Source organism: Magnolia sinica, chromosome 2, assembly GCF_029962835.1.
Source record: "Magnolia sinica isolate HGM2019 chromosome 2, MsV1, whole genome shotgun sequence".
Classification (NCBI taxonomy): Eukaryota; Viridiplantae; Streptophyta; class Magnoliopsida; order Magnoliales; family Magnoliaceae; genus Magnolia; species Magnolia sinica.
The window spans coordinates 81,155,489-81,164,088 of NC_080574.1; positions in this window are offsets into that span (position 1 = coordinate 81,155,489).

An 8,600-nucleotide genomic window follows, 5' to 3' on the forward strand; every position below is an offset into this window, starting at 1 on the left:
AGAGATTGAAAAAACACTACCTAATTGAAGGCACACATTCATGATATTCATATGCCTTTTATGAAGGTTGTCCACCATGATCTTTTTTATACTAACCCTCCAACCAACTGAAAGTAATGACCATAGGCTACGACTAAATAAATTCAGTTGGATTGACACCCAGATCCATAGCTCAAGTGGTAGTGTCACGCCCCGAACTCGGAAACCGGGCTCACAGGAATCCCGATCGCCGAATCTGGTGCCGACAGCCTCCATAGTACCCCATTCTCGGCTCCTAACGTTCATACGCCAGATGCCGATCCTGGGATCCTACAAGGAGGATTTTTTTTTATATACATTTAACTCGTAATAAGCATAATCACAAGTATACCCAATTTGCAAGGACAACATCATCATCACATATCCACTAATATAAACATTTGAATACAATACTGAAAGGAAAATACGTAAATCGAAAGTCAAGCTCCAGAAGACCGTTGCACGCTCCAAGCTCAACACTGCTGCAATCTATCATCATCTGCACGCATCTATCATGCATAAGCTTATAGAAAGCATAGAGGGTGGTGTAAGTGTGTGCACAAGGTAAGTGCCAAGTATTCAATACAATGCCATGGTCATACAATACCGAAAATACCAGTAATCCATAAATCATACAATATCGGATTAAGCAGAAATATTGATAAAATCATGAATTATCAGAGTAAGAAGAAATATTGACAAGATCATACGATAACAGGGTAAGCGAAGATACAGACAAGTCCATGAGTCAATCAATGTCAGAATACGCAATATATAACAACTATGCAAATGAGGAATCATAGATAGCCAAATATCAGATGTAGAGGATGCAATACAATATACATTCCTGATGAGTAACACAAATAGTGTCAGCCGTACCTAGGCCATATAAATGCAGAGACACAATAACCCAAAATGTCGTATGCCGCGAATGTTATGCAATATGCGGTGCGAATGGAATAACCATACTGGGGTGTGAAGTCGGGATGATAGTACGTAGTATCGCAGGCTATGGGGTCCATCCCAGGGGACTTCTATCCAAACCCGTCCCATACCTAAATTTGGATAGTCAGACTCAATGTGGTAAACTCCTGATCTCAGGTTAGTCGCGCGGCCCAACCGAAATCTTGGCCATTGCAAAGGCACACGTAACAAATAGTTACGCACCACCAACCCGAGTGGATAGTGAATGAATGAATGCATGAATGAGTAGGCAACTCCTGCTCACTAAATCCACATATCAGTACAGTTCATCTCTGGGATCATCACCGGGGTTTAATACACTGCAAATGGCACTGTCTCACTCCCAGCAGCACAGTCCAAGTGAGCGTAAGAAACCTCACTATCCGCCTGGCCAATAGTCTGCCAATACCTATCCGGCACGTCGATAGCGGACCCATTCACGAGCTGGTCAAACTCAGCCTAGTAATGCCCCCTACCCTCGGGCGGGTAAGGCCACACCCCCTCCCAACCGACCACGACACAGTGGGAGACGCAGCCTCCTGGTATTCGGCACTCGGGCGCTCATGTATCCACTCGGTCTCGACGTTGGGGCATCTCCTGGCCTCGGAGGTTTAGGGATTTTCACCCAGGGACATCTATGGTGCCCGTATGCTAGAACCAAACATTTTCGGTGTCCCATCTGGCCATCCACGATATACCTGTGGAGGCTACGGCCCTGATGTCATAAGGGCACACAATGCAAGATGCATGAGTCATACAATACAATCATGCATCAATCCTACGCATACCATGCACTCATGTGGGGTGACTCCGCCAATCAGGGAGCCCCATGAATAACCTGTCTTATGGCATATGCAATGGTCAATCACATCTCATAACAAACATGCAGATGATGCGTATATATTATGATGCTATGTTGTCTCATACTCATAATCGGTGTCAATAACCGGCATCAACAATCGACCTCGACAATGTGGATAACTAACCAACACTGCCCCAAGGAATTGCCCACATAGAACCAAACACATAATGGGCCGACGGCCTCACACAAAGGCCTAATATACAACACAGTGGCCTTGCCCAAGGAACACATATACACAACAGGTGGGCCCTGCTCATGGGCCTTAAATACAGGACATGTGGGCCCTACACATGGGTCTCGAATACATCAAATGAGACATGCATCATAGGCCCAATACATATCACAATGGGCCTTGCCCATAGGCCACGAATACATCACAATGGGCCTTAATTACGGGTCGCATATACATCATATAGATCACGACAATTGGCCTTGGCAATCGAAATCGGCCTCGACAATCGAGGTCGGCCTCGACATTCGGAATCGGCCTCAATACTCGACCTCGATAATCGGAATCGGCCTACACAATTAGCCTTGACAAATCAGAATCAACAATCGGTCATGATAAACGGCCTCGATCGCTAATCGGTAATCGGCCACGACAATCGGAATCAGCAAATCAGTCACGGCAATGGCACCGATAATCAACAGATAAACAAAGCGGGGTCCATAAATGATCAGCCGATCAACCATAGTATAAAGATCGGCACTCGGCCGTGGTTATATCAAATCTGTTAGCACGGAGCCATCTGTCTACGACGAATGGGGCCCACTTATTTGGGTTAACCCACTAAAGGAATGATGAGAATGGGCCTAACAAGGCCTAAGGGAAGGTCACAATGAGGACATCTAACCATCATTGTCCATCAATGTGGACATCTAACCAACATTGTTCCCAAGCAGTGACCCACTTAAGGGATTCATACACAACGTAACGGTCATACATATATCATATTGGGCTTCATACAAGGGCCTCGAATACATCAAGACGGGCCGCAAACCCTGGGCTGCCCCGATGGGCTTCATAAATATCAAGTAGACCGCATCGATGGGCTACGCCAGTGGGCCTTATATATATCAAGTGGGCCGCATCAATGGACCGCACTAATGGGCCTAATATGCATCACATTAAGGTGGGCCTTAATGGATGGTCCACGAGTACATCAAGGTGGGCCTCAATATTGGGCCTTGTATATATCAAGTTGGGCATCAACGAACGGGCCACAAATAAATCAAGATGGGCCTAATCATACATCCCAAAAATCATATTGGAGGATCATTTGGACCATACCACAAATGGCAATGAAGATAATAATTTTCATGGTTAAATAATTCACAGGGAAATAATTCACAGGGCCCACTCTGAAGTTTTATTTTCCAATCAATCTAATCATAAGGTCATGAAGACCTAGATCGAGAGGGAGAACAATTCCCCATTGATCCAGAACTTCCATGACCCAAATGGGTTTCAATGATAGACATTCAATCCTCCACTATTCTATGGTGTGGCCCACCTAATCAAAGGGCTGGTCACATCATGGAATGGCCCGCCGTGATGTATTTGAAATCCAACCTATTCACAAGTTAACATAGTGGTAGATGAAGTGAAAACCAAAAATAAAGGCTTGACTGGAAACTGCTATGGCCTTTAGAAGTTTATACGGTGCAGGTCATTATCCACTATTTTAAATGGTGGGGGCCACTTGAACTTTAGATCTGACTCATTCTTGCACTCATGCCATAAAGTGATATCTCAAAATGTTTGAACGGTATGAATACAACATATGCATCATGGTGGGCCCCACCGTCCAAAAGTGGACGGTATAGAAATACATACATCAATGTGGGGCCTGCGGGCTTGGTACCAGCAAAGGAGCAGCTATATAGCCGCTGTACATGCAGCTGGCTACACTAGAAAGGCAGATGTGGGTCCCATGTAGGGCCCACCACCATGTATATATATATATATATAATATAATATAATATAATATATATAATATACCAATGCCTGGACAGTTAGGGGTATCCCCACACGTAGGGGGGTGGGTCCCACCGTTCCTGGATGGTGGAGATGTCATGAGCAAGAGGTGTGGCCCACCTAAATAGATGGACGACGTGGATTGGTCCAAGGACCCTGCTGACGTACGGCAGCCACATAGCTGCCTGCTGCGTGTTGCTGCTAAGGGAGTAGAGGTGGGTCCCACGTGCAGGCCACCCCCTCATACTATGTGATGTTTTTATATATATATTTATATATATATATATATATATATATATATATATATATATATATATTTTGCTGGCGAGTACAGCCCACTGTCAGTCCACCTACACGGCTGATGTCCAGCGTCATTGGACGCTTGGCGGTATAGATACAATACAGGTATCATGGTGGGTCCCACATAGACGTGGCCCACCTATCGTATAATATATTTAAAAGTAAGAAAAATAAAATAAAAGAAAATGAAAAAGGAGTTAGCTGGATAGTACACTCCAGCGTCAGTTCACTTCACTGATAGCTACACCCCACTGTTCCTTATGACGTGGGCCACCTGAGTTCCAGGTGCAGCTGATTTTTGGGATATCTCCATGCCTAGAGGGGGGCTAATCAAATGCATGGTGTGGATGTTCATCACATATCACAGTGAAGCATGTAGTGGGCCCACAGCCCTGCCCATTTTACAAGCAGCAGGACTTGCAGCGTCCTGGACACTGGACGTCAGCGACAGGCCCCTTGGTTATATAAAGTTTGTTTTTTTTTTTTTTTCCTTTCCATAGGTGGGGCCTATATCAAGACAATCCACTCCATCTACTGAATTCCATGGCTCATGACAAGCTAAATGAGCCTAATATTCGAGGTATTTTTGGTACATAGAAACATCAAGGTGGGTTTCTATGGTAGAAAACACTGTTTTCTATGCTATGGCCCACCGGATAATCGGATTAATCTCATTTTTTGAATCAACGCTTAAAATGAAATGGGGAACGGAATGGATGGCGTGGATTATATCAATACATCAAGCTGGGGCCTGCATGAGTAGCCCACCTAAAAAGTTGAAATCAACCTGATATTTTTATTTTCATCCCAACCTCCAGCGTGCGTCCAGGGAGGTTGGGCGTCAATACACTACTGTCCGTTCACACTTCAATGAGTAGCCACGTCCAACATCCAGGGACGCTGGACGGTTTGCATACAATTAAGGTGGGTCCCTCGTGAACGTGGCCCACTTGATTGGATCAACTTGATGTGTGTTTCCCCATCATCCAAACCTTCCAAGAGGAGTAGCAAAGTGGGTTGGTCCCATGTTTGGATAGCCATAGAGTCCATTTGATGGATGGTTTGGACACCCCAAGCACTCACTAAATAGGCCACAAAATAAAGGAAGGGGAGAGAGAGAGAGAGAGTGAGGAGCAGACGGTGGAGATGGGAGGGACCCCACCACTATGGGTCCCACCATAAATGAGACCTCTAACCATCAAAATCATATAAAAATCACCTACTTATTGGCCACCTTCTTGGTCCGATGGAATGCCAAACTCCTTGGCTTCGACTTAGACGGAGGATGATGGAAAATGGATGGTTGGATGGCGTGATAGGGAGGTGGGCCTCACATGACTTCTCTCCCATGGATGTCCTCCTCTCCCATGGTTGCTTGGGAGATGGATATTTTTTTTTAAAAAAAAATGAGAGAGTGAGGAGTGGTATGTAAGAGATAAGGCATGGAAAGTTTGGGTCTCTTTGACTTTTGGGATGAGAGGAATAGGCTAAGCATGGGTTGCTTTAATTAGTTGGTGGGAGAGGTATGGGTGATTGATGTGATGTTGGGTAGAGATTCTTTTCTTGGGATTTGCAACGCACGGTGTTTTTCTCGAACTAAACGCGGGCCCACATCTCCTGGCCAAGGTATCGCCTCGACGCGCGAGATGTGACATCGGAACCGCGACGACGGTGCGGTCGCACTGACACAAGTCTCTGGTCGAGTCAACTCAGATATGCAGGACTCAGCTTATGATCTTGTGCAAACGTTGGTTATAGGTCGAGGGTTGCCGAAATTCGACCGGGAGGACCGTATGAGTATACGGAACGGTACGGTCTAGGATACGGGTCTTACAGGTAGATTGAGTGAAAGATACCTCGTTTCAACACTTACGTCTTGGTATCGATTCGCTAGAAGAAAAAAAATAATAATAATAATTCAGATGTTTTATGAGGCCCTGGGATTCAGTTGTATTGTGATGTAGTCTATTACCAATTATAATTCAGTTGTATAATGATTTCTCGGTCTCAAGGGTGGATGACCATCAGGTACCAATGACTGTTGGCGTGATTGACTGGTACATATGCTTGTCCATGTTTGGCCATGAAGTGAAGGGAATTGACCGTGAAATGCCTCGAAATGACCGTGAATTAACACGTAATAGTTTGGGATGATCGTGAAATGCATGGGAATGATCATGAATTGAAGCGAATTGACCGTGAAATGCATGCAAATGATCGTGAAGTGAGGGGAATTGACCGTGAAATGCCTCGAAATGACCATGAATCAACACGGAATAGTTTGGGATGACCGTGAAATGCATGGGAATGATCATGAATTGAAGTGAATTGACCGTGAAATGCATGCAAATGACCGTGAAGTGAAGGGAATTGACCGTGAAATGCCTCGAAATGACCGTGAATCAACACGGAATCGTTAGGATTGACCGTGAAATGCATGGAATTGATTGCGAAGTAAATGAAATGAATGAAATTGACCGCGAATTGATTGAAATTGACCGCGAAGTGAATGAAATAGATTTTTTACCATAGATCTGATGGAATCTTGAAAAATAACTAGGTTGGTTGGCTAAAGTAGCTTCTCCTACCCCAAAATCATATAGGGTACGTCAAGTAACTAATTTTGGTTTAGGAGATATTCTTGTTAAATGAATAAAGAAATAAATGAAAATTAGAGAGAAATTTTTTTTATATGCTTATATATACATATTTATATAAATATGTATTAGAGAAAATTTTAGGTAGAATAAATTTATCCAAGTTAAAAAAATAATAATAATAAAATAAAATTTCATAAATTGGCACAGACTACAGTTATGGCTACGATTATAATCCGTAGCTATTGGTCATATCACCTTCGATACATATCGAATACTCTTCGATATGTATCGAAAATTGCAGGATTTTTTAGGCAAACTTGCTGGACAGTTCTGGACCTTTTTCGATTAATCGAAAGACCTTCGATACATATAAAAGGACGTATCGAAATGACAGTGGCTACGGCTATGACTACGGTTATAATTCGTAGCTATAGAAAACACCGTAGCCATAAGTTCCTGGCCTATTTATTTATTATTATTTTATTTTTTACTGTTGTAATCCCCACCACTTTTTGTGGGTCCTATTGTAAGTGTTATAGTTTATATCCCTGTCTGTTGTCAAATTTGTGGTGCCAAAATCACTGTTATATATAACTTGCATAAGTGAAGCTCTCTCAAGGATCAACATTCATAAACAAGCTAAGCTCACAACAAGCAAAGCTCACAAGTACAAGGATCAATCTTGAATGCAAGAACTGCTCACAGACAAGACTCATGCTGCAAGACTTCAAGAAGAGTACAAGGCAGTTTGTAAAGAACTTAAGACACTTTCAAGATTGAGCTACATCAAGATTTCAAGATTGATCTACATCAAGACTTCAAGGCTCATACTTCAAGGTCACTAGTTCCTAATGTTTCAATATCCTTACTTCATGGTTGAGGTTTGACTGACCTTAGGTTGACCTTAGAAGTAGGTCACTTTGGATACATAAATCGAATGTTTATTTTACATAAGTTTGGTCTGTTCTTCGACTAGTCCTAGGCCTTCTTCGACTAGTCCTAGAGTTGCTTCGACCAGTCCAAGAAATTCCTCAATCAGTCGTGAGTTTGTTACAAATTTCGGATAAAATCTGTTAGGCTTTAACTAGTCCAGAAATCTGTTCGACCAGTCGAAGGAATAGTGTCGACTGCATCTTCGACCAGTCGAAAATCTTCGACTCAAAATCCAGCGATGTTTTTCAGGTTCTTCGACCAGTCGAAGGAGACCTTCGACCAGTCGTAGGTGACCTACGACCAGTCGAAGGAGACCTTTGACCAGTCGTAGAACGGTCAAAGCTTATCGCGCCTGATTTTTCAAATATCTGTTATTGCTTCGACTAGTCAAAGAGCTCCCTAGACCAGTCGAAGACGCGATCTGCTCACCTATAAATAGTGCACGAATCTCAGAAGAAATCATCGAATTAATTAATCCATTCAAGCCAATCTTCGTCGAACTTCTGAGAGATAATTCTGTGCTCTATCTAAGCTAAGTGTGCTTATTTAATATTCTCTTTCCTTAGCTTTATTTAATTGATTTTGTTTCTGCTATTCCAATCTAATTTGATAAGAGGAATTGTTATTCCCTTTCTTTGGAATCAAAATCAATTAAGGCAAGCCCTATTTGGTTTAATTTAAAATCTATTAGAATTAGAACCATTGTAATTGAGTACTGGACATTGAACTTGGACATTCAATCATCTACTCTGATTTGGTTCTACCGGGCTGCTACAACGAAGGAGATAATCAGGTATTTTACATTTAATTGTAAATTCCTTTCTGTTTTGGTTTCTTTCAAGATTTGCCAGAAAAATCTTGTTGTATTGGTTATCTAAGGAGAGCCAGGAAAACTCAGAAGTGGGGTTTTTTTAATTGTGTAAGCCCACAGACAAAGACATAATTG